Source organism: Narcine bancroftii, unplaced genomic scaffold (genome assembly GCF_036971445.1).
Source record: "Narcine bancroftii isolate sNarBan1 unplaced genomic scaffold, sNarBan1.hap1 Scaffold_258, whole genome shotgun sequence".
NCBI lineage: Eukaryota > Metazoa > Chordata > Chondrichthyes > Torpediniformes > Narcinidae > Narcine > Narcine bancroftii.
Window position 1 is genome coordinate 189,063 of NW_027211993.1, and position 15,959 is coordinate 205,021.

General features: G+C 47.2%; 1 long non-coding RNA gene across 1 annotated transcript; it reads left to right on the forward strand.

Moving 5' to 3' along the window:
• The first annotated feature begins 8,871 nt into the window (after positions 1 to 8,871).
• On the forward strand, positions 8,872 to 15,624 carry LOC138750767 (uncharacterized). The gene is made up of 2 exons (XR_011349496.1): positions 8,872 to 9,441; positions 14,425 to 15,624. It is a non-coding gene; the product is annotated as an uncharacterized lncRNA (long non-coding RNA).
• Positions 15,625 to 15,959: the final 335 nt, after the last annotated feature.

The window sequence follows — 15,959 nt, forward strand, 5'->3', positions numbered from 1 at the left end:
CCCACTCTCCATCGCACTTCACTCACCCTCTAGTCCTGCCCCCATCTGACCCTGCAGCTTAGCAAGAGGCCTACCCTGGCTTTTGATCCCATTCAGTGTCAGTGGTCTAGTGAGAGGCCTACTCTCCATCACAGCTCTGGTGTTAGAACCATAGAACATTACAGCACAGAAACAGGCCTCTTTGGCCCTTCTAGTCTGTGCCAAATGATTTTTTTTTGTCCAGTCCCACCAGCCTGTACCCAGCCCATAGCCCTCCATACCTCTCCCATCCATATGCTTGTCAAATTCCTCTTAAATATTAAAATTGAGCCCACATTCACCACTTCAGCTGGCAGCTCATTCCACACCCCCACCACTCCCTGTGTGAAGAAGTTCCCCCTCATGATCCCCCTAAACTTTTCCCCTTTCACTCTTAACCCATGTCCTCTGGTTTGTATCTCACCCAATCTCAGTGGAAAAAGCTTATTTACATTTACTCTGTCCATCCCCCCATAATTTTAAATACCTCTATCAAATCTCCCCTCATTCTTCTACCCTCCAGGTAATAAAATCCAAACCTGTTTAACCTTTCCCTGTAACTCTGTTCCTGACGTCCAGGTGACATCCTAGTAAATCTTCTTTGCACTCTTTCTATCTTATTGATATCTTTCCTGCAGTTAAGTGACCAAATCTGCATATAATACTCCAAATGTGGCCTCATCAATGTCTTATACAACTTTAACATAACTTACCAACTACTGAACTCAATACTTTGATTTATGAAGGCCAATATGCCAAAAGCTCCTTTTACAACCCTATCCACCTGTGACACCACTTTCAGGGAATTATGTATCTGTATTCCCAGATCCCTCTGTTCTACTCCACTCCTCAGTCCCCGACCATTCACCATGGACGTCCTTTCTTGGTTTGTCCTTCCAAAATGCAATAAACACCTCACACTGGTCAGCCATTTTTCCAGCTGGTCCAGATCCCTCTGCAAGCTTTGAAAACCTTCTTCGCTGTCCACAACGCCTCCAATCTTAGTGTCATCTGCAAACTTGCTTGGATTAATTGATCTTTATCATGGTAACTCAACATTCTGTAACTGCGCTCTTACCCTTCTATTTTACATGGCTGGATGAATGTTAGAGTTGACCTGTTGGATTGGTCACAGAAGGTCGCTTCCCACTAAACCAGGTATAACATGACAATATTCCTCAAAACCTGAACTTGGGAAAGCATTGAGGGATATGGATCCAATACCGACAGATGTGATGAGTGTGGATGGGCTTCATGGTTGACATGGTCAAGGTGGCCTGAAAGGTCTTGTTATAGTACTGTACAATTCTATGATGTGCTATAATTTTGTCAGATTGTACACTGACTATTTTGAGTCAAATATGCTACCTAATATGCCAAGGAAAACTTTGTATGTTTGACTGGGCTGATTAGGTCTAAGTTATTAACAGAATGTACGTTGGTGGAGTTCTTGGGAGTATATGGATGAGAAGAAGGTGGAGGGTTATGGTCATTGTGCAGGTAGGTGGGACTAGAGAGGAGTGTTTGGTTCGGTGTGGACTAGAAGGGCCTAATGGCCTGTTTCCGTGCTGTAATTGTTATGTTATGTTATGTTACATCATCAACAACCCCTCCTCGTCCCACCTCGCTGACGTAACAACCAAGAAAATGCACTACTTTTGTAGAAAGCTGGGAAAATTCAGCATGTCACTGCGATCTCTTATCACCTTCTACAGATGCATCATAGCACATTTCCTGTCTGGATACATCACAGCTTGGTACAGAAACTGCTCTGCCAATGACCACAAGAAACTACAGAGGATCATCAACGCAGCTCAGGCCAGCATGTAAACCACTCTCTCAACAGAGTGCAGGACCCATCCCACCCCACTCCCACTCACATTCTCATCTCCCCCCCACCCCCACCCCCCCCCCCCCCCCCACCATCAGGCAGAAGATGCATGAGCTACAAAATACAGAACTCTTTCCAGTTTCTTTCCTGCTTTTATCAGGCTCTAAAAATGGACCTTACATTGGCAAAAGATTTGCACTGTACTTTTAACTGTATTTTTTCAATACCCTGCACTATTTGACTATTGTAAGAATACATGGTCATCCTATTTATCTATCTATCTCCGTCTATATATCTATTTATCTCCGTCTATATATCTATCTGTCTATTTATCTATCTATCTCTGTCTATATATCTATCTGTCTATTTATCTATCTATCTCCGTCTATATATCTATCTGTCTATTTATCTATCTATCTCTGTCTATATATCTATCTGTCTATTTATCTATCTATCTCCGTCTATATATCTATCTGTCTATTTATCTATCTATCTCCGTTTATATATCTATTTATCTCCGTCTATATATCTATCTGTCTATTTATCTATCTATCTCTGTCTATATATCTATCTGTCTATTTATCTATCTATCTCTGTCTATATATCTATCTGTCTATTTATCTATCTATCTCCGTCTATATATCTATCTGTCTATTTATCTATCTATCTCCGTCTATATATCTATTTATCTCCGTCTATATATCTATCTGTCTATTTATCTATCTATCTCTGTCTATATATCTATCTGTCTATTTATCTATCTATCTCTGTCTATATATCTATCTGTCTATTTATCTATCTATCTCCGTCTATATATCTATCTGTCTATTTCTCTGCTACTCTTATGGTCCTGTAGATTGACTTCCAATCCATTTCTCTTCAGCAACCGTAACACACTGTGATGGAGCCGGCCAGGATACTCTCACTAGATGGTGGCCAGTAAACCTACCCGCTTCGGTGTTTTCTGGAATTGCAGTCACTGTTGTGCCTTCCAGACAAGTGAGGACATGTTAAGTGTCCACAAAAGATCACTAGTTAAGTGAATTCCAAGGTACTTGATGCTCTCCACTCTCTCCAGCACAGAGTTATTGATGTGTAGAGGAGGGTGGCCATTCCTGGTCCTCCTGATCATCTCATTCGTCTTGTCCACGTTGAAACTCAGGTTGTTATTCTGGCACCATATCACAGGATTTTCCACCTCTTCTCTGCGGTGCAACTCATCATTGCCGCCAAGGAGGCCGACTCCTGCTGTGTCATCTACAAAAGTGATGGCCCTGTTGGAGCTGGATCAGGCAAATGCAGTCGTGGATCAGTAGCGTGAACAGGAGCGGGCTGAGCCCACAGCCCTGAGGTGCACCAATGCTCAGTGTGACCGTGCTCGATGTTCTGCTATCTCCTACATTCTGCACCTGCCTACATTTTGCTCATACCTTGATGAAGGGCTCGAGCCCGAAACATTGGTATGTACAGTATCTTTATCGTTGCTCTATAAAGAGCACTTTTTGACCTGCTGGAGCTTCTCCAGCATTTTTTTGTTGTTCAGTATTCCTGTTCAGGCCTAAATTTCTGTTTCATTAACCAGCATTTCTGACACCACATCTCAGTAAATCTCCCTAAAATAATGTAAGGAAGTTGCTGACACAACAAGCACAAGGATAATTAATGAAACAAAATAAAGGCTTATTGATGGTGAGCAAACTTGCTGCACCTCACTTCCAGACAGGCAAACCAGCTCCAGACTGAAATGTTTGTGGCAATGTACACGGAGCAGTTGGTCAAATTGAGTAAGTTTATTATCATCTGACAGTACATATCTTTCTTTGGCTTGGCTTCGCGGACAAAGATTTATGGAGGGGGTAAAAAGTCCACGTCAGCTGCAGGCTCGTTTGTGGCTGACAAGTCCGATGCGGGACAGGCAGACACGGTTGCAGCGGCTGCAGGGGAAAATTGGTTGGTTGGGGTTGGGTGTTGGGTTTTTCCTCCTTTGCCTTTTGTCAGTGAGGTGGGCTCTGCGGTCTTCTTCAAAGGAGGTTGCTGCCCGCCAAACTGTGAGGCGCCAAGATGCACGGTTTGAGGCGTTATCAGCCCACTGGCGGTGGTCAATGTGGCAGGCACCAAGAGATTTCTTTAGGCAGTCCTTGTACCTTTTCTTTGGTGCACCTCTGTCACGGTGGCCAGTGGAGAGCTCGCCATATAACACGATCTTGGGAAGGCAATGGTCCTCCATTCTGGAGACGTGACCCATCCAGCGCAGCTGGATCTTCAGCAGCGTGGACATATACAACCAGATGAAATGGTGTTTCCCCAGACCACAGTGCACACACAATATGCAGCTCATAATAATTACATATATACATAAAGATATCATTTTAAATATTCACACTTGGAATATTGTGTTCAGTTCTGGTCACCTCATTACAAGAAGGATGTGGAAGCTTTGCAGAGGGGGCAGAGGAGATTTACCCGGTTGTTAATTGGATTGGAGAATGTGTCTTCTGAGGCAAGGTGAACAGAGCTAGTGGTTTTCTCTTTGGAGCAAAGGTGGTGACTCAATCGAGGATTACAAAATCATGAGACATAGATAAGGTGGACAGCCAGCATTTTTATCCCCGGGGTAACAATAGTAAATTGCAGAGGACATCCATTTAAGGCAGTGGTTTTCAATTTTTTCCTTTCCACTCAAATACCACCTTAAGTAATCCCTATGCCACAGGTGCTCTGTGATTAGTAAGGGATTGTGTAAAGTGGGATGTGAGTGGGGAAAAAAGTTTGAGAACACTGCTCTAGACCAAATTGTTACTGAAATAATTTGCTTGAGAAAAATTGTCATTGGCCCATTTCCTTTGGAGTTCTGAAACCGTGCACATAACGAGTCAATTAGGTACGATTAAAACAGTGGTTTTCAGAATTTTTCTTTTCACCCACATCCACCTTAGGCAATCCCTCACTAATCACAGAGCACCTATGGCATAGGGAATACTTAAAGTGGCATGTGAATGGAAAGAAAGTTTGAAAGCCACTGATTTAAGGGGAGGGGAGGGAAGTTTAGGGGAGACACATTTTTTTCAGAGAGTAGTGGGTGTCTGGAATGCATTGCTTTGGGGTGGTGGTGAAGCCTGGTGCAATAGGGAAATTTAAAATACTTAAGACAGTCACATGGATATAAGAAAATAGAGGGTTTGGGGGGTGAGGTAGAAAGGTTTAAATCACACATGTCAAACTCTGGCCCATTTGGCCCGCAAGATCATTTCAAAAATGTATTAGAGGTGGACCGCCCTGCAGCGAGAGCCGATGCTGTTTTTTGGTAATGTCACCCCCACCATCCTCCCCCTTCATTGCACATCCTTCCCCATTGTAACACGAGAAGTCTGTCCATGTCATCAGCCGGCAAGCCAGTTGGAAGGCTCCCCACACAACCAGTCACTTCTCCCACCTGTCGAGTGGTGCGGCGGATGGGCGAGCGCCTGTGATTGCCTGTCGGCGCGACGGACATGGCAGGCTGCGCACGGCCCCCGGGCAGCGCGAGCCCCACGCGACTGGCACCGGACGGCCCTTCCACAGCGCGAGCGCACTTCTCCCGGTCGCCACAGCCTTCAGCGCTTGCACCCGCGCGGACCCCAGGGACGGCTGGTTCGGCCCTGCACGTGGAGAGATGGTGGCTGTCCGCAAAGGCTGATCAGCAGCGCGCTGGGCCTGAGTGGGTGGGTAAGCAGGGGTGGGCAGAGGGTGTAGGTGAGGAGTAATGGGCAGGGGAAGTTAGGGTGGTGCGAGGGGCAGTTAGAGGGAGGGATGAGTAGAAGGAGGGGTGGATAGGGAAGAGGTAAAAGGGGAGGGGCAGGGTGAGTAGGGGAGGGGTGATTAGAGGGTGAGAGACGGGTAGAGGGAGGAACAGGTTGAGGGGAGAGGCAGCAGAGGGGCGTGTATAGGATGGGATGGGTAGAGGCAGAGCGAGTGGAGTGAAGGGTGAGTAGAGGTTGGGCAAAGGACTGGTCAGATAGAGGGATGGTGGGTCGAGGGTGAATAGAGGCCTAGAGCCTGAGGAGTGAGCAGGAAATGCTGAGTCCTGATGCAGGCCAAAATGGACACAGCCTGTGAATGCTGACTACATCTTCACAGGGTCAAGCAAAGGGTGAACTTGAGCTACCTACTCCTGACCTGTAACATTATCCTCCTAAAGTTATATCCTAAAGTTTAACATTACATATGTTGAAAGAAGAGAAAACACGCAGATGTTGTTGAAAATTTTCAATAAATATTTAGTTCGGCCCTCGACTTAGTCCAAGTTTTTAATTTTGGCCCTCCGTGAATTTGAGTTTGACACCCCTGGTTTAAATTGTTAAGTAGTTTTCCATAGGTCAGCAAAACACCATGGACTGAAGATCATTTATATACTGCGCTGTAATGTCTGATATATAAATATTCTGGGATGATTTACTCAGTGAAAACAGCCAATCCCAACTTTTTTTTGGCAATGGCTTCCTTAGAACTCTGCTCAAAATTTATGGGCTCCCTTCCCCATGAAGCGGACATGTATTGATGGTTTCGTCTGTACTTCTCTCCCACCAGATGCATAAAAAATATTTTATGCTTTCAGTTCATCGCCCCCATTAAATGTGCTGTGGACCTTGGGGGCAGTATGGCTCCCATTAAGAAGAGTTGAGTTCGAGGATACTGTTGATCAATCTCAAAGCCTGTTGGATGAAGCCCACTCAGCGGTCATCTTGTACCTCCTTCCTGATGGAAGAGGATCAAAGATACTGTGACAGATTGTTAGATTTTATATGGCTGTGTTTTGAGGGAGATAAATTGTGGGTTTTTTTTAGTTGGGTCTCAGCAAGATGCAGACACTTCACAACACAGATCTCATTTAAAAAGCCAGAGTTCTGCTCAAGCCAGACAGTGCAGGCTCCGAGTGGCTTTGCAAAAGCTTTGAAGAATGCCTATAGAGATTTGACAAGTAGGTGTTAATTGGACATGCTGTGGAGGAATGGATTATTGTTTTGGAAAGCAACAGATGAACGAATTCAGAAGATTGGGTCTTGAGCCGCAGTCTGTCTGAATGCAGTTTTCTGTTCTAGTGAAGCAGGGTGGTCTCTTGAAAGTGGCAAAAGAGAGAGAGCAGAGAGCACATGGCACCTTTATAGTGCTGGAGGGTACAGCCCAGAACATTAGCAGGGACCAATGGCTCTGTGCTAGGAGGGTTAATCCAATTACAACATCCAATGGCCTAAGGCCAAGTACAGGTAGGCTGGAGAGTCCAGTCCAGGAAATTTACATGGACCTAATTGCAAGGTGTGCACTAAATAGGTGGGGTGGAACCAAACCTTGATTGGAAGCTGGCATGTTCTCTGATCAGGGAGGGGGCAGTGCCTTTATTGGTCAGTGCATTGAATATAAAAGTTGGGATCTCGTGTTGCAGCCATACAAAACCTCAGCAATGACACGTTTGGAGAACCTGGATGTGGAAAGAGTGCAGAGTTAACATGGAATGTGAAACAGTTCAGCACAGGATCACGCCATTTGGCCCATGTGTTCATGCTGAACATCATGGACCCTTCTGGTCCATGAAATCCATGCTGCTACATTACACACAATTAACCTAGCAACCTCAAATATTTTTTGGAGGGTGGGAGGAAACTGGAGCACCCAGAGAAAACCCATGTCATTAGTACTGTAACAGTATTGGGCTCACCCCTGACCTTAACTGTACTGCCTATCACTTTAACTCAACCACTGTAGCTGCTTCCACGACATTAGAAGCCCATTCCAGGCACCTACTACTTTCTGTGTAAAATATTTGCCCTGTAGCAGTGGTTATACTGTTCCTGCAATAACACACGCAACCAGATGGGTTGAGCTCAGTGAGTAGACTAGTTTATTGTAAGCTGCTGGGCTGTAGTCATTCTCCCAGCCCAGACCTGGCTGAGAACCGTGCTGGAGGGTGCTGACGTCACCCGGATGTCACGTGGTCCCCCAGTGTGGGTTTCTGAGCCCCGAGCTGGAAGGAAGGGAAACCCCGCCATTTTGGCCTGCTGCCCCGCCACGTGGCTTACAAGCAGGGTCGGTTCACCTGCCTAGCGGTGATCCGCCACAGCTGCACACATCTCCCTTCAACTTTATCCCCCTCAACGCAAACCCTAAAGACATGTCCTCTAGTGAGTGATGCTTCTGCCCTGAGGACAAGATTCTGGATATCCAACATAATTTTATAAACCTCTATAAAGTCTCTCCTCCTATGCTCCAGAGAAAACACTCCCAGACCGTCCAACCTCTTCCCATCACTTATACCCACTAAATTGGGAAACATGCTGGAACACCTCTTCTGTTAATATCGCTGCAACATAACCTCCCAACTTTTGCACTTGATACTCAGCTCTGTGAAGCCAAGTCACCCAGCTAATAAACTTATGGGGCCACTTTCATTGAATGATGGAACTGGATCTTCAAATCCCTCTGCATATCAATACTTTTAGGAATCCAACCATACTTCTCTCCCCCACCCCACCCCACCCCACTCAGTCTTCCAGCTCCTTTCTCCCCCTCCTTCATTTTTGCCTCTTTTCCCTCTTGCCTTTTATCCACTTTCTTTCCTTCCCTGAGTAACTTGCTTCTAGATTTTCTCCTCTCTCTTTCACTCCTTCCTTCCTTCCATCCCCTTCCCCCTTCTCTCCCCATCCCCCCCCACTCTCTCCCCCATCCCCCCTCTCTCCCCCCCATCCCCCCTCTCTCCCCCCCATCCCCCCTCTCTCCCCATCCCCCCCTCTCTCCCCCATCCCCCCTCTCTCCCCCCATCCCCCTCTCTCCCCCCATCCCCCCTCTCTCCCCCCCATCCCCCCCTCTCTCCCCCCCATCCCCCCTCTCTCCCCCCCATCCCCCCTCTCTCCCCCCATCCCCCCCTCTCTCCCCCCATCCCCCCCCCTGTTATAGATAGAGAATTTAGGTTAAAAAGGGCTCAAGTTAAAATGTGATGATTAATCATAAAAGGGGAAGCCAGAATAGACAGGGAGCTTACCATAAAAGTTCAGCTAGACAATGTTATAACAAACAGAGATTTTCATGGTCACAGAGAGATATGTAGGAGCCAAAGATTGATAAAAAAGAGTGAGAAACAGAATTTAGTGTGTGTAGAGTTCGTAGTGTACGTAACAAACATGATAATTACAAATGCAAGTGTACTTAGGATGATTTTACAAAAACTAACCAATTAAAACAGTGTTAAAAAGAAGGGGAAGGACAAACAAAAAAGGTATAAAAATCAATGCACTGTATGTATCGGGGCTTGACTTGGCGAGAAAGCCAGTTGAGTCCAACTCTGCAGACTTGTAAATAAAGCTTGTCGTGTCATCAATTTTAAAGAGACTCATGTATGAGAATTTGTACTTCTGACAATTGGGGGCTCGTCCGGGATCTACACTCCAGCCGTGGGAGGAGGCGAGAAAGAGGGACATCGGAGGTGGTGCACCCCGCTGAGTTCAGCGGCTCCTAGTCCCTTGCTCGTCGCCTCGGGCGGCTTGAGCGAGTGGTATCCGGACAAGGTGACACGACAAGACGAAAAGGAGAGGGGTGACGGTTCAATCCCCAGAAAGACACCGGTAAGTGACGACTTACGATTGTGGTGTGGGGATTGACGGATGAGACCACCCAGGTAACGGTCATGACGGGATAAAAAACTATAAAACGATAAATCAGGTGTAGAGCCTTTGTCGTGGCGTGAGGACCCTGTCGTGGGACCCTAGGATAGACCCCAGGGAAACCTCGGCGGGAACCGGCGGAGGGATAGTACCTCTGACAAGGCGTCCGAGAAGAAAGGGAGTAGGGTCCCGAACGGGAGGGTCCTCAGCAACGATAAACGGATCTAGGTGGGAAAAATGGGAGGATCAAAATCTAAGGGCTCGTCTGAAAGATCAGGACATTTCCCGGGAGTTCCCCTTGACAGCCCTTTGGGGAGAATGTTTGAAAATTGGGATAGTAAATGATATCGAGACAAAAACAAGAAAAAGATGGTTCAATATTGTCTTCTTTGGTTGAAACAGCCTATCAAAGGTTCCTCGGTCTGGTGGCCGAAATTTGGATCTGACGAGGATTGGGTTAGACAAGCATTAAACATATATGTAAACTCGAGACCAAAGGTGAATCAAGAAGAGTCAGCGTATGCATTTTGTTGGGTTCCCTGGCCAGGATCCTTAACAAAATGTTTTAAATTGAGGGTAGCGGGAGAAAAGAAGTGGGAACCTCAGGACAACCTCCCCCCTCCTTATGTTCCCCCGGTGCCCACTGCGCCCGAGGGAAGCTCGCTGCTGAAGGGGAAAGGTGATGAATCTGATTGCCCCGGAAGGGGCCGGGAACAAAGGGATCAATTAAGGGAGTCGGACCCTAAACTTCCACCAGTAAACCGACCCTGGACCAGATCCCAGACTGGTCCAGGACCATCGAAGTCTTCAGTAAGCCTAAATCCCCTGAGGGAAGTTCCAATGGGAGGACCGGGAGGGGGAACGGGATATGTAAACGTTCCCTTAACTAGTACGGAGGTGCGTGGATTTAAGAAGGAAATGAAAAATCTATTGGAAGATCCCATGGGACTGGCCGAACAGTTCGACCAGTTCCTGGGACCAAACACATATACCTGGGAAGAGATGCACGCAATAATGGGAACATTATTCTCACCCCAGGAGAGGCAGATGATTCGACAGGCTGCCCTCCTCATGTGGGAACGTGAACAACCTGGGGACCCCAGACCCCATGAACAAAAATATCCCTTGAATGAACCCAGGTGGGACAAACGAACACCCGAGGGATTGGCAAGTATGAGACAATATAGAGAGTGGACGATTAAAGGGATACGGGAGGCTGTGCCAAAGGGTCACACTTTCACCAAGGCATTTGGGAACCACCAGGGGAAAGATGAGTCCCCTACTGATTTCTTGGAGAGGGTGAGAAAGAATGTCCAACAGTATGCGGGTGTGGACCCTAGTACACCAATGGGTGAACAGCTTATTCGAATTGAATTTGTTTCCAAATCGTGGCAGGACATTAGAAAGAAACTAGAAAAGGAGGAGGGCTGGAATGAAAAACCCCTGAGCGACCTGTTGAAAAAGGCGCAAAGAGTATATGTGCAGAGGGAAGAGGAAGGTCAAAAGAGGGCAGCGAAGATTATGGTACAGACTATCCGACAGATAAATGCCGAGTCCAGAGGGGAAAGGAAACAAAACCTTCCTCTAAACAACCCAAGATATCCAAGAGAGGGGAGATCCCGGAGACCCGTTAAGTGCTATTACTGCAATGAGGAAGGACACTTCAAGAGGGAATGCCCCCAATATAAGAGGGAAGTGCGTACCCTCGAACTCATGGAAGAAGATTAGGGGGGTCAGGGGTTCCGAATGTTGGGGACCAGGTATAAGAGGGAACCCTTGGTAAAACTAAAAATTGGTCCCCAGGGAGAAGAGGTGGTGTTTATGGTGGACACGGGAGCGGAACGAAGTAGTGTAATAACTGTGCCGATCGGGACCGAGCCTGTAAAAAGCAATTTGAAAATTTCTGGGATAGAAGGGGCTCCCAGAATGGTATCGATAATTCCCCAAGTGACAGTGAAGCTGGAAGGGAGAGAAGGGGTACAGGACCTGTTACCGTCGGCCGGATTTAACCTCCTAGGAAGAGATTTACAGGCTCTCCTAGGTTTGGGTGCTCTCCCCGTGGACGGAGAAGTGCGAGTCCACCTCTGTGCTCTGAAGGAGGAGGATGAACGGCAGATTGACGAGAGAGTCTGGTATAAGAAGGGAAATCGAGGAGGTCTGGACATCCCACCTTTACATGTCACATTAATACCAGGTCATCAGCCGGTAAGGAAACATCAGTATCCTATTTCTTTGGAAGGGAGGAAGGGGCTACAGCCGGTAATTGAGACCCTAATACGAGACGGACTATTGGAGGAATGCATGTCACCCTATAACACCCCTATACTCCCAGTGAAAAAGTCAGATGGATCCTATCGTCTAGTTCAGGATCTAAGAAGTTTGAATGCTATTGTTCAGACCCGCCACCCAGTGGTGCCTAATCCCTATACTATTATGAGTCGGATTCCCCCAGACCATGAGTGGTTTAGTGTTATCGACCTGAAGGACGCCTTCTGGACGTGTCCACTAGAAGAGGGAAGTAGAGATATGTTCGCGTTTGAATGGGAGAATCCATGGACAGGTAGACGGAGGCAGCTTCGGTGGACTGTATTGCCCCAAGGGTTCACTGAATCTCCGAACCTGTTTGGACAAATGCTAGAACAAATCCTGGCGGACTATCCACGATCCGATGATTCCCAACTGATGCAGTATGTGGACGATTTACTGTTATCAGGACCCAAAGAACAGGAAATGAGGGGAGATACAATTAGACTCTTGAATTATCTGGGGAAAAAGGGTCTGCGAGTGTCCAGGAACAAGTTACAGTTCGTTGAGAGGACTGTGGTATATCTGGGACACCAGATAAGTAAAGGACAGAGACGGATTACCCCTGAACGGATTGCGGGAATCACTAGAATGCCGTTACCCCGTAATAAGAAGGAAATAAGACAATTCCTGGGACTCTTAAGTTACTGTAGGTTATGGATAGAGGACTACTCAGCGTTGGTGAAGTTTATGTATGAAAAGCTGACAAATGAAGATGAATATCCATTGAAATGGACCCAGGAGGAGAAGGGATGGTTTGAGGACTTGAAGCATCGCCTGACGCGAGCCCCGGTACTCACTCTGCCCTCTTTAAAACAACCCTTCCAGCTATTTGTCACTCATAACCAAGGAACAGCTGTGGGAGTTTTAACGCAGGAAAAAGGCGGTCAGCGACACCCAGTGGCTTTCCTATCCAAAATGATGGACCCAGTGTCTCGCGGATGGCCGACGTGTATCCAGGGAGTAGCGGCTGCTGCTCTGTTGGTGGAGGAGGCACGTAAACTTACTTTTGGAGGAAGGATGACTGTGTACACCTCCCATTCTGTGAGTGTTCTATTAACACAAACCGCCCATCGATGGCTGACTGATTCCCGCATATTAAAGTACGAGACCATTTTAATGGTCGGAGAAGATCTACAGTTTGCTAAGAATAATAGTTGCAACCCAGCTCAGTTTTTATACGGCAGTGAAACAGGGGAAGAAGTGGAGCACGACTGTGTCGAGTTGACGGATCTTCAGACCAAGACCCGAGAGGACCTTTGTGATACTCCTCTGGGAGAGGGATATGAATTCTACATTGACGGCTCCGCCAGATGTGTTGACGGAATGAGGAGAAGCGGGTATGCCATAATAGAAGGAAATGCTTGGAAAGTGGTAGAATCCGCGAGGCTACCCAGAAGCTGGTCGGCACAGTCCTGTGAACTATATGCCTTGCAGAGAGCCCTCAGAGTACTGGCAGAGAAAACTGGAACAATTTACACTGACTCCAAATACGCATACGGGGTAGTGCATACCTTTGGTAAGATCTGGAAGGAACGTGGTCTGATTACATCAAGAGGAAAGGAATTGGCACACGAACAGATGATTACTCTGACTTTGGAAGCCCTGACATTACCCCGGGAAATAGCAGTGGTCTACATACCAGGCCATCAGAGGGGAGATACCCCGACCACAATTGGGAACAGACTGGCTGATGAAGAGGCCAAAAGGGCAGCCATGCATCAAGAAGTCCGTTTGCTGACCTTAATCCCAATAAGACAAGGTATAAAAAAGGCTCCCATTTTCACTGCTAAGGAAGAAAAGGACATGGCTCAGCTGGGCGCAAGCCAGTGCCTGATGGAACATGGAAGACACCGGATGGAAGAATGGTTCTAAATAAGGAAATAACTCGCAATATTTTAAAACACCTGCATCATCAGAGCCACTGGGGCACCCAGGCCTTGTGCGACACAGTGCTTTGAGAATATGTGTGTAAGGGGATCTACACCTTGGCCCAACAGGAGGTGCAGAACTGCCACATCTGCACAAGAATTAATAAGAAGGTAATGAGGACGAGTACCATGGGAGGTCAACCGTTGGCCATACGCCCCTTCCAAAGAATCCAGATTGACTTCACAGAGTTACCTCAAGTCCAAAGATGGAAGTATCTGTTGGTGGTGATAGATCACTTTACCCGATGGGTGGAAGCCTTCCCAACAGTAAATGCTACAGCCTCTACAGTAGCTCGCCTCCTCCTAGAGCAGGTGATCCCCAGATATGGTATAATGGATTCTATAGACTCAGACAGGGGTCCACATTTTTGCTCCAAAGTCCAGCAATTGATTTGTGATGCATTGCAGATCTCTTGGAAATTGCATACCCCTTGGCATCCACAAAGCTCAGGGAGGGTTGAACGTATGAATGGAACCCTAAAGACACAATTGACAAAATTAATGGTGGAGACTAAAATGCCTTGGATAAAGTGTCTGCCCCTGGCCTTATTGAGAATTCGTACTGCCCCACACAGGGATGTGGGGTTGTCCCCTTATGAGATGATGTTTGGGCTTCCCTTCTGGAGTACAGTTGAAGGGTGTCCCACCTTGGGGGAAGGGGATATTTTTGTTAGGAACTATTTACAGGCACTGTCACGCTCTCTTACAGATTTACGAAAGAGGGGACTATTGGCACAAACACCGCCTCTAGACTTTTCTTTACACAAGGTGGAACCGGGAGACTGGATTCTCATCAAGACCTGGAAAACTGAAAAACTCCAGCCACAATGGGAAGGTCCATTCCAAGTTCTCTTGACTACAGAGGCTGCAGCACGAACAAGAGAGAAGGGGTGGACGCACGCATCCAGATTTAAGGGACCTGTAGAGGCGCCTCAGGACCCTGATACGGACTCAGATTGGACTTGTGTTCCTGGAGACAAACCTCTTACTTTGCGATTTCGCAGGAAGACTTGATTGACAATGTTATTGTTATATGCTTTGGTTTTTCTTGGTTTGCCTATGTCTTTGTCAGGTCTGAAGTGTAAGAAGTGCAGAGACACAGTAGTCCTTTTTCAGGACCGCACTTGGGAAAGAAAGGAGGGTAATTTCATTTCCCATACCTCAGTTCCTAAGAAATGCCGGGCAGAAAATACCACCCAACATCCATATACCCCTTGTATGGAGAAAGAGGGAAGTAATGTGGGTCATCGGGGGTGTTTTTTTTTCCTCCTGCTTGTTTTGCCCTGTCTTATTCCCTGTCTGCGCAGCCTAGTGATTTCGATGGTCCAGCAGACCATGCAACCAGGGGGCCTGGGAGACCCAGTTAGAATTTTACTTCAGCACGAAATTGATTTATCAGAAGATGGTTCTCTTCCCTGGGTTAAGGTCCCCATTCAGAAATAATACACACATTTTAAAGAAAGAAAGGGGTGGATTGTTATAGATAGAGAATTTAGGTTAAAAAGGGCTTAAGTTAAAATGTGATGATTAATCATAAAAGGGGAAGCCAGAATAGACAGGGAGCTTACCATAAAAGTTCAGCTAGACAATGTTATAACAAACAGAGATTTTCATGGTCACAGAGAGACATGTAGGAGCCAAAGATTGATAAAAAGAATGAGAAACAGAATTTAGTGTGTGTAGAGTTCGTAGTGTACGTAACAAACATGATAATTACAAATGCAAGTGTACTGAGGATGATTTTACAAAAACTAACCAATTAAAACAGTGTTAAATAGAAGGGGAAGGACAAGCAAAAAAGGTATAAAAATCAATGCACTGTATGTATCGGGGCTTAACTGGTGAGAAAGCCAGTTGAGTCCAACTCTGCAGACTTGTAAATAAAGCTTGTCGTGTCATCAATTTTAAAGAGACTCATGTGTGAGAATTTGTACTTCTGACACCCCCCTCTCCCCCTATCCCTCCCTCTCTCCCCCCTCTCCCCCTATCCCTCCCTCTCTCCCCCCATCCCCCCTCCCCCCCTCCCCCCCTCCCCTCCTCCCCCCCTCCCCTCCTCCCCCCCTCCCCCCCTCCCCCCCTCCCCCCCCCTCCCCTCCTCCCCCCCTCCCCTCCTCCCCCCCTCCCCTCCTCCCCCCCTCCCCTCCTCCCCCCCTCCCCTCCTCCCCCCCTCCCCTCCTCCCCCCCTCCCCTCCTCCCCCCCTCCCCTCCTCCCCCCCTCCCCTCCTCCCCCCCTCCCCTCCTCCC